The following is a 16,520-nucleotide window of genomic DNA, read 5'->3' as shown; positions in this document are numbered from 1 at the left end:
ACCAGACTGCCCTTGAACTTACAGAGATCTGCCTGCCTCTGCCTCTGAAGTGCTAGGATTAAAGACATGTACCACCAAGCCCCACTCTCCCTTTCTTCTTTTTAAATTGGCTATCTCAAGTATTTTGCCACAGTGATAAATAGCAGAAACCTTCCTTGGCTTTGCCTTTTATTTTATTTTATTTTATTTTATTTTATTTTATTTTATTTTATGTATTTATTTTTTGGTGGGTTTTTGACTATCCTAGAACTTTCTCTGGAGACCAGGCTGATCTGGAAATCACAGAGATCTGCGTGCCTCTGCCTCAGAGTGCTGGGATCAAAGGTGTGACACCACTGTGGGCCACATGTTACTATAACCAGAATATCACTGCATATTGCACCACACACTCGTAATCCCAGCATTCAGTAGTCTGGGCTATAGAGCAAGAACCTGTCAAACAAACAAACAAACCAACCAACCAACAGACCTAGAATTTTGTTGAAAAAAGTGCTCAAGGGTGCAGTTAATAAATTTAGTATATAAAAGACTGTTTGGAAGCTGGGCAGTGGTGTCACATGCCTTTAATCCCAGCACTCAGGAGGCAGAGGCAGGCAGATTTCTGAGTTTGAGGCCAGCCTGGTCTACAGAGTGAGTTCCAGGACAGCCAGGGCTATAGAGAGAAACCCTGTCTCAAACAACAACAACAACAACCAAAACCAAAAAACCCCAAACAACAAAAAAAGAATGTTTGCATACAGAGCCTCTGGGTAGCCCAGGCTAGCTTCAAACTTGAGATGCCGCTGCCTCAGCCTCCCTCCCTCAGAACTATAGATGTGTCTGAGCCTGCCTGGTGATATTTGATATTTTGAGAGCTCCCTCCACCCTTCCTAGTTTCTTAATTTAGTAATAAAGCCATTGTGTAGAGCAGAGCAAGGACACTCGGTGCAGTGGCAGTGTGGTGTGGGATAAGGGGAGCTCACTCAGGTGAGAGGGTAGTCAGTCTGGGAAAACATCCTCAGGGACAGCCAGCCAGAAGGAAGGGAGAGGGCATGCTCTCAAAGGAAGGGGCAGAGCCAGAGTGTGCTGAGGAAGACAGCAATATGGGAGGAAGAGGAGGCTGAGCCTGGGTGAGGTCCTCCACCATGGAGGCGGCCTGGAGTCCGGCAGAGCCCACAGTGAAGACATCGCACACATGGGGGTCACCAGTGCAGTGTCAAGGCCTGCGCCTGAGCACAGACCCAGGACACCATGATGGAGGCTCTGCTGCAAGCAGAGAATGAGTCCAAGAAGTAAAGCACAGGCCATATTTTTGCTATTGAAGAAACTTGTTAGATGAATGGAGAGAGAAATCAAGGGTGAACGCAGGGGCTGGGGATGAGGAGAAATCAAGGGTGAACGCGGGGGCTGGGGTGAGGGTTAGCTGGTAGAGTGCTCACCCAGTAGGCACAAGGCTCTGGGTTTGATTCCCAATGCCACCGCCAGCTCAGCACTTGAGAAGAGGAGGCAGGGGGATTAGGAGGAGGTTAAGATGGTCAGCTGCTGGGCTGGAGACAGGCTCAGTGGTTAAAAGCACTTGTTGCTCTGGCAGAACTGGATTTGATGCTGAGTACAGAGAACCACCTGCAAGTCCAATCCCACGGGATCCGGTGCTGTCTTCTGGCCTCTTCCAGCATCAGGCATGCAGTGGTAGGCAAAACACTTCATATATAAAATAATAATAATAATAATAATAATAATAATAATAATAAATTTTAAAATAATCATCAGCTACATGATGAGTTTGAGCCTAGTCTGGGCTATATGAGAGACTATCTCATAAATAGATTAATTAATTAATTAATTAATTAATTAATTAAGGCAAATATAATGGCAGTGAATTTGAACAGGAGATGTTGGCATGTGCTATATGCATATAGAAATTAATAGAAATAGATAGATAGATAGATAGATAGATAGATAGATAGATAGATAAATACATACATACATACATACATACATACATATATACATGCATACATATATACAGAAATGAATAAGGGGGCAGCTGGGCAGTGGTGGCGCATGCCTGTAATCCCAGCACTCTGGGAGGCAGAGGCAGGCGGATTTCTGAGTTCGAGGCTAGCATGGTCTACAGAGTGAGTTCCAGGACAGCCAGGACTATACAGAGAAACCCTGTCTCAAAAAAAACCAAATCCAAAAAAACAAAAAACAAACAAACAAAAAAAAACAAAAAAGAAATGAATAAGGGGTAAAAGTAACTGTTGGGAGGGAGGGCCTTGGAACAGTGACACTTCAATAACAATAAGCACTTTATGTTCTAGAGTTTTGGTGTCTTGATACCGTTGACAACTAAAAAACAAACAAACCAGCCGGGCAGTGGTGGTGCATGACTTTAATCCCAGCACTTGGGAGGCAGAGGCAGGCGGATTTCTGAGTTTGAGGCCAGCCTAGTCTACAGAGTGAGTTCCAGGACAGCCAGGGCTAAACAGAGAAACCCTGTCTTGAAAAACCAAACAAAAAAGAAAGAAAAAACAAAACAAAAACAAAAACAAAAAACCCAAAAACCCAAACCAACCAACCAAACAAACCGACAAAAACCCCCAAAGCTAGACATGTTGGTGCACACTTTTAATACCAGCACTCAGGAGGCAGAGGCAGCCTGGTCTACAGAGCTAGTTCCAGGACGGCCAGGGTTACACAGAGAGACCCTGTCTCAAACAACAACAACAACAGCAACAAAATCCAGTTGCTTGGAGAAATAGAAATAGTTTATTTTAGGGCTGGAGGCAAAGTACTCGCTGTACCAGAAATATCTTATGCAAGAAAGCCTAGTATTTCTCAATGATTGATAAGATCATCTCAAGGGGGGTGGAGGGGTGGGGGTGGGGGTGGGGGGGAGGAGGAGAGAGAGGGAGAGAGAGGAAGAGACCCTGCTTCAAAAACTAAGGTAGCCCTAAGGTGGCCAGGCTCACACCTTTAATCCCAGCATTCTTTTTTTTTTTTAAAGAATTATTTATTTTATTTATATGAGTATACTGTAGCTGTCTTCAGACACACCAGAAGAGGGCATCAGATCCCACTACAGATGGTTGTGAGCCACCATGTGGTTGCTGGGATTTGAACTCAGGATCTCTGGAAGAGCAGTCAATGCTCTTAACCAATGAGCGGTCTCTCCAGCCCTAATCCCCGCATTCTAAAGGAAGAGGCAGAGGCAGGCTGGTCCTTGTGAGGTCTGGTTGACACAGCAAGTTTCAGGCCACCTGGAGCTACTCCCCTCCCCCACCAAAAAAGGTAGGCAGCAGTGAAGGAAGACACCTGACTAATGAACACAAATGCATGAAACCTAAATGAACATACACTATACTCCCCCTACCCCTGCACACACACACACACACACACACACACACACACACACACACATGCAAACAAAAAACCAAAAACTTTCCTTTGTGGGCTGGAGAGATGGCTCAGTGGTTAAGAGCACTGACTGCTCTTCCAGAGGTTCTGAGTTCAATTCCCAGCAACCACCTGGTGGCTCACAACCATCTATAATGGGCTCTGATGCCTTCATATGGTGTGTCTGAAGACAGTGACAGTGTGCTCATATGTGTAATATAAATAAATAAAATCTTAAAAAAAACTTTGCTTTGCAAAAATAATTATTGGTCACTAAGGAAAAAACCACTAACTTCTTAGCCTGATCATTTTCATCTTAGTAACGGATTAAAATGAAGGTCATTCATTGGCAGCAGGTAATGAACGGCATCCCATTTAATAAGAAGCATCTAGAAGAACACAGAATTCCTTCAGTGGTACTTCTCATCAAACGTACACAACCTGCCTCTAATCTTAAAAAGACCTCAAATAAAAGAAAAATTTGGGCTGGGCATGATGGCACATGCCTTTAATCCTAGCACTTGGAACCCTGAAGGAAACAGATCTCTGTGAGTTCAAGGCCGGCTTAATCTGCATATCATTCAGGCCAGCCTGGGCTACAAAGTGAGACCCTGTCAAAACAAACAAACAAACAAACAAACAAACAAATGGACAAAAGACAAACCCAGGAGCTAGAGAGGCAGTTTAGCAGTTCAGAGTCTTGGGCTGCTCTTCCAGAGGATTGGAGTTTGACTCCAGCCCCCACTTGACAGCAACTCCAGTCTCAGGGGTCTGACACCTCTTCTGTCCTCCATGAGCACTGTGGCACAGAGACACACATGCAGACAAACCACTCATGCACATAAACTAAACAGAAACAGAAAGCAACAGCAAAGAAACAAATCAACAACAACAGGAACAGGAGGATCTGCAGGAGGCCAAGACTCAGTGTCTGAGTTTGATTCCTGAGACCCTCACGGTAGCAGAGGGAACCAACTCCTGGAAGATGCTCTCTGGCCTCCACAGGTGGGCTACCTCAGGCTCTCCCTTCACAGGTGGGCTACCTCAGGCTCTCCCTCCCCCCAGCCCCCACCCATGAAGAAATGTAAAAAACGAAAACAAAGGAAAAACCAAGCTGATACATTCTTCATCAAGTCTTGAAGACATCTCTATTACTTAAACCAGATGTAAAGCTCACAGGAGGCAGAGGCAGATGGACTCTGTGGAGTCCTGTGCCAGCCATGGCTACACAATGAGACTCTGTCTCTAAATGGATAAATAAATCAGAAGTAAAGACATCTTTTTTCTTGTCTTTTACTTTTTTTTTTTTTTTTTGAGACAAGGGTTCTCTGTGTAGCCCCTGGTTATCTTGGAACTCACACTGCAGTCCAGATTGGTCTTAAACTCAGAGATCTGCCTCCCTCTGCCTGCTGAGTGCTGGGATCAAAGGTGTGCACCACCACTGCTGGGAAAGACATCTTGCATGAAAAGTCTCAGAAAGTTTACCTATACAAGACTGAGTAGAGGGTGTGATCCTGAGGGGAAAAGGTGAATATTGGACTGAGTGTGTGTGTGTGTGTATAAAATATTTGTTTGTTTAATTGAGACATGGTTTCTCTGTATAGCCCCGGCTGTCCTGGAACTCACTCCACAGACCAGGCTGGCTTCGAACTCAGAAATCCTCCTGCTTCTGCCTCCCAAGTGCTGGGATTAAAGGCGTGCACCACCACTGCCCAGCAGCACCAAGTACTCTTAACTGGTGAGCTGTCTCTCCAGCCCAAGACTACAATGTTTAACCAATATTATTTACATCTCTGGTTCAAGATTATTGTTAACTCTGGCCTTGCCATTTAAAAAAGTTCTTTCGAATGCCTTTGAATCCCAGAATTCCAGAGGCAGAGGCAGGCAGATCCCTGAGTTCAACTTGAGCCTGGTCTATTGTATGAGTTCCAGGACAGCTAGGATGACACAGAGAAACCAAACCAAACTAAACCAAACCAAACCAAACCAAACCAAACCAAACCAAACCAAACCAAACCAAACCAAACCAAACCAAACCAAACCAAAGTTCTTTCATTTAAATGGTGACAAAACCCACAGTAATTAGCATCCTAGAACTAAAGTCCACATTTCTGCTGCGCCCCACCCCTGAGAAATGACTGGCCATAAGAAATATTTATCCCCTGACATTCTTTTGCTCATTACTTGTGGTGGTTCTGGGAGTCAACGCATAAACCGCTGAGACACTGATCTCAGGCAAGCAGGACTTGTTTATGGGATACACCCTCAAGACTGATTGATCAGGGACACAGACTTGGGAACTTAACTGTGACTCCAGAATCCTATACAGCTTTTATGCCTGAAATCCACAAAACATCTGTGCCAATTATTGGTTATCAGGATTTGGGTATAGAGGATTTCCTTAGGAACATGTCTTTATTGTACATTTATCCTGTTCCCTTTAGTTGGGGTATGCAACTGTGGTGGGGGATTTGCCTTGGCTAACATTCATGTCTTAACTGGCTAACCAAGATGTCAGTCACCTACATACACTGTCTCTTTCTGCCATGTAGGATGTCAATTCCCAGGGAGGTCTTGGGAATTTAAAACTTTTCTCAACCCCTACTTGTAGGCATAAATTTTTTGCAACCTACTTTTAATAAGGGTTCAACCTTTCCTTTAGTCCAGCACTCAGTAGAGTTAGTGGAAGAGAAAAGTTATTAGAATATGGGGGAAGCAGACCTGTTTAGCAATAGTTCTTTAGGGGCGAGCTCGATCTTTCTCAGCAGTTCAGTCCCATAGCAAACACCAAATATGACTCAACAGCTGCAGTCAGTGCTCTAGGAAGGCAGGCACCACACAGGAACCGGCAGCTGCCATCCAGTCCTCTTGGCAGGCAGACACCAGGCACGAACCAGCAGCTACAGTTCTACCCCAAAGAAAGCTCAAGGTTCACCAACCAACCTGAGGCTCCAGAAGCAGCGAGAAGCTGCAAGAACCTCAGGAACAGTTCGTGGGCGAGTTTCTCTCAATGTGGATGTTACCAGACGTTGAGCTCAACAACGCTATGTAAGGCTAAGGAATACTTTGTGTGTGGTTATGGAAAAATAGCTAGGTGAAACAAACCACACCAATGCTCATGCTCATCCCCCACTGTCTGTGGGGTCATAGTTTTACTCCTTTATCACAGGTCCTTTCATGTGTTTGCTGGATCAAAATGTCCTTTCCAGTGTCTGTTCCAGCAAAACACAGGAATTTTCATCTGTGTACCCCAGCAAAACCATCATTTGACATAACTAACTTCCCAAAGCAACTAGAAGTTTCTACTTCACTTACTTAAAACAAAAGTCTTATTCCAAATGGCTTCTTATATTGGTTCAGGTTCTCTCATAGGCTGGGGTCCATCTTAGGACAGCTTTTCTCATAGAGATGCAAGAAATGCTGCCAGAGAGTTCGTTCGGGTCCAAGCTTATTGTAGCTAACTATACAAAGTAGTTCTAACTGCCCTCTTTGGTGATTGGTTTCCAAGAATACCAAGGCACCGAACATAACAGAATATGCAATCAACTCAGGCATGAGAAAATTTCCTAGGACCAGAAGTTATAGCATACGAACAGTTTCCTTGTAACATTAGTAATGTTTCAAAATGACTGGCTAGACAGGCATCAGTTTGCCAGGCTTTATCGACTTATCTTCAGTTACTCTTAGCAAAGGCCAATCTCAGGAAGAAAAAAAAAAGAGGGGGCATCTTTTCAACCTTCCTTCCCAAATCCTCTCCTACTTTGTGTGTAACAGGACATCATACCTTAGTACAACTGACTCCATGACTCCATTAAATACTATTCAGACTGTAAAAATCAACACATAGCATCTCCAGCCAAAACTAAAACAAAGGTTTAATCCATTAAAGTCCATATATTGTTGGGAAAGTCTCAAAATGTACTAACTTTGCTTTTAAGCTTCTGTAGTTCTGCCTCTGGCTAATTGTTCTTCTTACCTGAAGCATGTCAACCCAGAACATGGTTTTTATGCTTAAAAGCTCACCCTGAGAAAGGCTCATTGCTACACTGGGATCCTGAATACTCGGTGTAGTCACTTGCTGGCTAATAAACACTTAAGACATGGCTTAAACCCATGTCTGAGCAGTCTTCTCTGGAGAGTACTCCACATTTCTGGAGGTCACATGGAAATCCTAGAGACCAGACTTTGAGACACCAGAAGTCTCAGAGACCCTTGGAGTGAGAAGTGTGGTGGTCAGAGGCCTCCTAGGGGGTGTGCATCCTCAGATGTTCCGGGTCCCCAGAGCTCCCTTTGATCATTCCCTGAGGAACCCTTCAGAAGGGTCTGACACCTAAAAAGAAACATGTTAGAAAATCGCCTGGCCGGTCAACTCTGGGGGAATCTGATTAAGAGGTCCTCTGTTTGGCACATAGGAGTGATCCGATAGGGCTGCTGACCCAGTGTCTGGGATTCCTGAGAGAGTCGGTGGATCCTTCTGTCTGTTCCGGTGTGTGAATGTGTGGTGGCCATTCCTGATTGTCTGTGTGTTTGTGTCTCTGTGTGTCTTTCTTTGTGTTTCTGTCAATTGTGTTTATCTGCATTGACCAGTGGCTTCCTCTGATGCGAGAATCTCAGTCTTAAAACCTGTGCCCCATCCTGTTAGGAACCTGAATCCTTTCCGCTCTGCCAGGTCACCCAGAGAAACTCAGTAAACCTCCACCTGTCCCACACCGGGAAGGGGAACGCTTGTTTGCTTGTTGCTTGACCGATGCTCACAGTCACGGTTGGTCCCTGTGTGAATGTGGTGAGGGGCAAGGCCTCTCTTTTAGGGCCCCTGCCATGTAAGCAGAGATGAGGAGATACACATCTCTCACATATGAGAGATAAACAGAGAGGAGGAGATAGTTCCCTGTGGTAAGCAGTCCTCTGCTCCACTCCATGCCTGCTCCAAGCAGCCCCAGGGAAGAGGAAAAATTCCCCTTGGCTAAGGTGGGAGGAAAAGAGAAAGTCCCTTTCTCTTTTATGATTTATATTGCCTTTCAAACCAAGGATCTGTAAAAAACCACCATTCTCTTAAAAAAAAAAAAAAATTAAGCAAAAAAAACAACAACAACAACAACAAAAAACCCACAATGACACAAACAAAAGAACAAACAAACCCCACCTCTTGGGCTGGGCAGGGCTAGGGGATCACTGCCACACAATTCAGCCTGAACGAAATGGATTCTCCCTTCTGTCCAACACTGTTTGACCAAAGGCTTTAAACAATTCTCACTAAATCCCTTTTAAAGGATTAAAGACAGCTGCTAAAAAGATTTCCTTTGTCACCCAGTCAGCCCCAGATTTTAGAAATAACATTATAAAACTAAAAATAAATTAAAGATACAAATGGATCCAAGTTTCTGGAGGAAGTTTAAAATGTGTTTAACAACACCGAACTGACTTCCACAAGACCTTTTGTAAAGAGAGAAAGCAACTGCTACCCTCTCTGATGATGGGACGCAGTGACTTACAGTTACCCAGGGAAGTTTTCACGTCTCCACTCTGTGTCAGAAGAAACCAGCTCCCAGGACCAGCCCAACCCCCCCCCCCAATCCGCAGGGACCCTGGGAACAAAGGGGGAAACTGCAGTCTGTATTGCTTGGCCTTGAAGCAACAGGCATCTTGATGTCCAGCCAGTCACCCTGGAGTCTACCTCTCCTTCTCTGAAGAAACCTGGGACCATGGATTCTCTTGAGTCTGTTTCTTCCAGAGAAACAGATGTATACCATCTTCGACCTGAAAAACATGTTCTTTAGCCTCTCCTTGGCAGAGTCGAGTCAACCCATTTTTTACTTTAAATGGGCAGACCCAGTGGGAGGCTGCAGCAAGTAACATGCCTGGACCAGGTTGCCCAGGATATAAAGACACTACATGCAGACTCCCTGCCCTTCTGCCAGAAGTTTCCTGGGAAAATAGGTTATATAAGGGCCACTGAATGCACTCACTGATAAACGGATATTAGCCTAGAAGCTTGGAATACCCAAGACACAATGCACATATCAAATGATGCCCAGGAAGAAGGAAGGAGTGGCCCCTGGTCCTGGAAAGACTCAGTGCAGCAGTGTCAGGGAATACCAGGACAGGGAAGTGGGAAGGGGTGGATGGGGGAACGGGGGAAGGGAAGAGGGCTTATGGGACTTTCAGGGAGGGGCTCCAGGAAAGGGAAAATCACTTGAAATGTAAATAAAGAATATATCAAATAAAAAAAGGCGGGGCACTGAGTGACTGCTCCCAGAGTTGCAGATCTTGAGCTTCTAGAGTGTCACTAAGGAAGCCCAACAGTGTACATCAGAGGCTACTCTATCTTGGCTTCCAGCTGAGGGGAGACAAATGACGCCTGTCTCAGAGTAGGATTGCTGCCATCCTTCAGATCCAACTCCAAAGACTAAAAGAGACAAGTTTTTTTTGGTTTTTCGAGACAGGGTTCCTCTGTGTAGTCCTGGCTGTCCTGGAACTCACTCTGTAGACCAGGCTGGCCTCGAACTCAGAAATCCACCTGCCTCTGCCTCCCAAGTGCTGGGATTACAGGCGTGCACCACCACCACCCGGCTAAGAGACAAGTTTTTGAGTTTGAGGTTTGAGGGGCAGGTGCAGCCGGATATCGATGCCTCTGAACACCAGAGGTTATGAAAATAACAAGGCCTGTATATAGACACAGGAACAAAGGGGAGGCAGGCACTAAGCCCCTAATCTGGACTGAGACTAAGCAAGAGACAAAAGAGGTTTTAACCCAAATTTGGGGGCCATGGAAACGCCCTGTGATATACCTTTTGAAACAGCTGGACCCTGTAGCCACAGGATGGTCCCACCTGTCTAAGAGCTGTGGTGTCTACTGATAATTCAATGAAAGAAAACAAGCAAGGTAACTCTGGGGGAAGACCTTACACTCAGAGCACTGAACCCCCATGGCATGGGTGAGGCCCTCCTCTGAGGAGCACCAGAATGTTGGCTGTCTAATGACTGTGTGACCCAGTACCAGTCCCGACTCCTGGCTCACCCTTGAGTCCAGTTTGAGATCCTGCTACCCCCTTGCCTGATGACACCCCATAGATGTTTATCCATGACTGTCAGGAGATAAAGATGAAATTAGGCGAGTGGGAGCTGCAGTAACCTTAACCGAGACTATTTGGGCTCTGGGCTCCTCAGCCCAGAGATCTTAACCGATTGCTCTGGTTCAGGCTTGTAGACTGGGAAAAGGAAAGACCCCCACCATATACACGGTCTGTGTGGTGTTACTACTTGGCGTGTCTACAGTATGATCAATAGAGAAAGAAGACTTCTCACTGCTGGGGGAAAGGGTTATTAAAATTTTTTTTGGACTGCTTAGAGGCTATTTGGCTTTCACTACAAATTGCTGTCCTCCCTTTCCGTGCTGCAGCTTGGCTGCCTGACAAACACCCTTAAGACCAGTGGGGCCTACTGATATTCTGGTGCCAAACCATGACCTGGCACTGCCTGAGATTCCTTGGTAAAGAAGAAATGGATAGCTGGCAATGGTGGCGCACTAAATCCAAAAAACCAAAAAACCAAAAAAAAAAAAAAAAAAAAAAAAAAAAGATAATGCAAACTCACAGGTGGATGGAGGCTGTCATAAGGAAAGATCATTTCCTCAGAAACAACTGTCAGGACTGTTGATAACTGATCTTCCTAAAGCCACTCTTCTGGGGTCCATAAAACTTTTTTTTTTTTTTTTTTTTTTTTTTTGGTTTTATGGATTTGGTTTTTTCGAGATGAGGGTTTCTCTGTGTGTTCCTGGCTGTCCTGGAACTCACTCTGTAGACCAGGCTGGCCTCGAACTCAGAAATCCGCCTGCCTCTGCCTCCCAGAGTGCTGGGATTACAGGAGTGCACCACCACTGCCCGGCACTCCATAAAACTTCCTAAGCTGATCAGACCAAGGTATGTTATACTTAGATTATATGCCTATCTTGGGATATCTCAGCCAGATGCTAGGTTTGTGCTCAACTAAATCCAGAAAAGAGATGCTACTCAGAAGGGATCCAAATGAGGGGCCAACACCCCCACAACATCTGGGAAACTTTGAATTCACCGAGATCTGGCCTGTTGCAGGTGGATAAAAGTACTTGTTAGTTTTTAAAGATGTATTTTCTAGGTGAGTAAAAGTGTTCCCCACCTGAACAGAAACTATTCAAATAGGAGCTAAAAAGCAGCTGGGCAGTGGTGGCGCACGCCTGTAATCCCAGCACTTGGGAGGCAGAGGCAGGTGGATTTCTGAGTTTGAGGCCAGCCTGGTTTACAGAGTGAGTTCCAGGACAGCCAGGGCTACACAGAGAAACCCTGTCTCGGAAAAAACCCAAGTCAAAAAAAAAAAAAAAAAAAAAAAAAAAAAAGAAAAGAAAGAAAAAGAAAAAGGAAAAAAGAAAAAGGATCTAAAAAGCTTCTGCAGGAACTGGTTCCCTGACTTGGCCTCTCCCTAGCAATGGAGTCTTAACTTTCACAGCCAAACCTTTCAATTCATAGCTAAAACTTTAGATATAGATTTAAAACCTTATGATGCACACAGACCTCAGAGTTCTGGCGAGGTAAAAGGAATAAACATAACGTAAAAAACAACCCTCTCTACAAAACTCTTATTAGAGTCTACCAAAGGATGGATAGACTTCCTTCCTTTGCTCTGCATAGGCCTGCTGCACACCTTATGGGGAGGACTTACCCTCTAAGAGATCAAGTTGATCTCCCCAACTGCTTCCCAGGCTCACAGACCTATAGTTGGCAGAATTCCCTAACCATTCCTTTCTCAAGTCACTACAGGCCCACCTGCTTCCCATTCAGGTGTTCATTGAACTATCTGGGAGACGGGCTGTAGGCATACATTTTTTTGCAACCTACTTTAATAAGGTTTCAACCTCTCCTTTAGCCTGTGACGCAGCAGAGGTAGTGAATATGGATATGGTTATTAGGATATGGAGAATGTGGACCTGTTTATCAATAGTTCTTTGGGGGTGAACTCAACCTTCTTTGTCAAGAGTTCAGTTCCACAGCAAATACCACAACAAACAAACAAACAGACAAAAACATCAACTGCAGTCCAGTCCTCTTGGCAGTCAATTACCACACATGAAGAGCAGCTACAATTCAGTCCTTTTGGCAGGCAGACACCAGGCAAGAACCAGCAGCTGAAGTTCAATTTTGAAGAAACCACAGGGCTCACCAACTGGCTGCCCCCAAAGTAGCAAGAAGCCACAGGAACCTCAGGAGCAATTCTTGGGTGAGTTTCTCTCAATGTGTGTGTTACTACAAGATGAGCTCAAAATAGGCTATGTAAGGCCAACCAATACATGCATGTTGTTAGCGAAAAATAGGGAGGCAGAGCAAACCAAACCAATGTTCCACCTCCCACTGTCTGTGGGGTCATATTTATACTCCTCTACCACATGTCCTTTCATATGTATGCTATAGCAAAACATCCTTTCACCTGTGTCTGCTTCAGAAAAATATTCTTTCCCATCTCTGTTTTACCAAGACATCTTTCACCCGTGTGCCCCAGCAAAACATCATTTGACATACTGACTTTCCAAACCATAAATTTCTACTTCAACCAACTGACCTCTGAGCTCATCAGCAGTTTTACCTTTTCAAGTCCAATGGTGCTCTTTGGGACAAGGAAATAGACAAAGAGGCACCAAAACTAACCTAAAGGGGGCCTTACAAGGTAATTCAGTAAGGTAAATGACATTACACCATAGATCCAGCATAGTTAGGTCAAGAAAGCAGAAGCCACAGCCACTGCTGTCAAATGGACTGTCTCTGGATTATGGAATTGTTGAAATAAAGGTTTGTAGGGCCCCAGGCCCTTTGACTCCCTGCTCCTCTCTCTCCCTCTGAGACTTATGCTTGGTATAAATATAGATAGGAACATGGTTTAACAACCAGACTGTCAGTTCATTAACTGATAAAACTCAGTGTAACCAGGGTCAGCTCAAATTAATGTTAGAGGTCTGATAAGGAGCTAAACTTGTCTGATAGCTGAAATCTCTAACCTATGCATTTCCCCTTACTTCATGGCCTGCTCTTCTACCTTATAGTTTAATTCAACTGGATGACAACACTCTTATTGGGCCTCTGAGACTACTTGGTGGGCATGTACTAATGACTTGACTAAATTTGCCTCTTCTGATGTTTTCTAAACTAAGTAGATAGGTTTATCAGGACCTACAATTGTTAAAAGGTTCATTTTCTAAATTAAAATGACAGATTCCCTACAAAATTGGAGAAGCTTAGATTCTGGAAAACTATGTATGGCTTTGGAAGAAACCTGTTGTTTTTACACTATTTTTTTTTTTTATTTTTTTTTATTTGATATAATTTATTTACATTTCAAATGATTTCCCCTTTTCTAGCCCCCCCCCACTCCCCGAAAGTCCCGTAAGCCCCCTTCTCTTCCCCTGTCCTCCCTCCCACCCCTTCCCAGTTCCCCGTTCTGGTTTTGCCAAATACTGTTTCACTGAGTCTTTCCAGAACCAGGGACCACTCCTGCTTTCTTCTTGTATCTCATTTGATGTGTGGATTATGTTTTGGGTATTCCAGTTTTCTAGGTTAATAACCACTTATTAGTGAGTGCATACCATGATTCACCTTTTGAGTCTGGGTTACCTCACTTAGTATGATGTTCTCTAGCTCCATCCATTTGCCTAAGAATTTCATGAATTCATTGTTTCTAATGGCTGAATAGTACTCCATTGTGTAGATATACCACATTTTTTGTATCCACTCTTCTGTTGAGGGATACCTGGGTTCTTTCCAGCATCTGGCAATTATAAATAGGGCTGCTATGAACATAGTAGAGCATGTATCCTTATTACATGGTGGGGAATCCTCTGGGTATATGCCCAGGAGTGGTATAGCAGGATCTTCTGGAAGTGAGGTGCCCAGTTTTCGGAGGAACCGCCAGACTGCTTTCCAGAGTGGTTGTACCAATTTGCAACCCCACCAGCAGTGGAGGAGTGTTCCTCTTTCTCCGCACCCTCTCCAACACCTGCTGTCTCCTGAATTTTTAATCTTAGCCATTCTGACTGGTGTAAGATGAAATCTTAGGGTTGTTTTGATTTGCATTTCTCTAATGACTAATGAAGTGGAGCATTTTTTAAGATGCTTCTCCGCCATCCGAAGTTCTTTAGGTGAGAATTCTTTGTTTAACTCTGTACCCCATTTTTTAATAGGGTTGTTCGGTTTTCTGGAGTCTAACTTCTTGAGTTCTTTATATATATTGGATATTAGCCCTCTATCTGATGTAGGATTGGTGAAGATCTTTTTCCAATTTGTTGGTTGCCGATCTGTCCTCTTGATGTTTTTACACTATTTGATGAGGGTTAATTAGTGGAAATCTTGCCATGGTTGAGGAAATACTTGTTACCAGTCTCTTTTTTTCTCTTGGTTCCCCTGGCACTGAATGAGCCTCTGATTCTCATTCTGATTAGATTAACAATGAGGCCTACATCTCAACCTGAAACAGAATGAGTCCACGATTTGACTCATTCAATAAGACCAGTGGGGAATGTAATAGACCCCAGATCTTGGAGGCCCCAGACTTTACTTAGCACAACTGACTCCATGATAGAAGTACTATTAAGGTTGTAAAACATCTGTGTAGACAGCACCTGCCAAAACTAAAACAAAGACCTAACCCATCAAAGTTCACAGTCTAGGTAAGTCACAAAATGTTCTGACCTTGCTTTCAGGCTTCTGTCGTTCTGCTTCTGGCTAACTGTTCTTGTTAACTGAAGTGTGTCAACCCAGGACATGATTTTTATGGTTAAAAGCTCACCCTGAGAAACAGGACAGAAGCCAAGAAAATTAGGTCTTTAAGGTATTCCTAAATTGACATAATGTTTTATGTGATTCTTATCCTAGAACTCAGACTTATAAAAAATAAGACTTAAAGTAATGTCTCTTCAATAAGTTACATTGTCATACAATCAAACATACAAGCTGATAGACAAACTTTGCAATATGAAAATAATGTGTTTGCTATTATTTTAAGGAGAAAAGTGTCTGAATAAAAGGTAAGTTTAAAACTAACAATTTAAGGTTAAAGCTATCTTAAGCAACACGTGGCATGACAGAAGCCAAGAAAATTAGGTCTTTAAGGTATTCCTAAATTGACATAATGTTTTATGTGATTCTTATCCTAGAACTCAGACTTATAAAAAATAAGACTTAAAGTAATGTCTCTTCAATAAATTACATTGTCATACAATCAAACAAACATACGAGCTGATAGACAAACTTTGCAATATGAAAATAATGTGTTTGCTATTATTTTAAGGAGAAAAGATTGTTTAAAACTGGGTTTTGCTTTCAAAAAATTGCAGTTATGCTTTGATATTACAGGTTCCTTTTGTTACTTGACCTTCATACAGTGGGGTCTGGTTACAGGCTATTCCTTGCAAGATTCATGGGTATAGGTCTGGCCTTATCTTACAGGCTTCACCTAGAGAGTTATGGCCAAAAGAACATTTTTAACAGATTCACTCAGATGTGGTTCAGAATAAAGTTTTAAACTTAGAGCCATAAAACATTAATAAGGCTATATAGAAATTAGAAAGACATTAAAATTTGGCCTTAGATTCACCCCAAATATTAACACAGGAGGCTAAAGTAGCCCTCAAAAGAATAGAACAAGGGTTACAAGACACAATATTGTTTCATTACAAGGAAAGAGAGAAAATTGTTTTATATATTTTGTCTACATTTTTGCAGCCTACAGGCCTGCTTTGGCAGGAAAGTCCCCTGTTGTGGGTACATCCTAGAGCTTCACCAACAAAATCTATTGATCGTTATCCTACTGCAATTGCTAAATTGGCCCTTCTAGGGATACAACAATGTCTACAATTTTTTGGAAAAAATCCTGCATCACTGATCGTTCCCTACACTGCCTCTCAGGTGCAGGTTTTGTGTGGGACGATTGATGACCAGGGCCATACTGCCACTGACCGACACTGTTCAGAACCTGATAGGCCAAAAGAAATGGTCAAATGGAAAGATGTGTTGTCTGGTCAATGGAAAGGCCCGGATCCTATTTTAATAAGATCCAGGGGAGCTGTTTGTGTTTTCCCACAGGGGGAAGATAATCCATTCTGGCTGCTGGAGCGACTGACGCGG

Source organism: Apodemus sylvaticus, chromosome 6 (genome assembly GCF_947179515.1).
Source record: "Apodemus sylvaticus chromosome 6, mApoSyl1.1, whole genome shotgun sequence".
NCBI lineage: Eukaryota > Metazoa > Chordata > Mammalia > Rodentia > Muridae > Apodemus > Apodemus sylvaticus.
The sequence above is the reverse complement of the archived record's forward strand: the minus strand, read 5'-3'. Positions refer to the sequence as shown.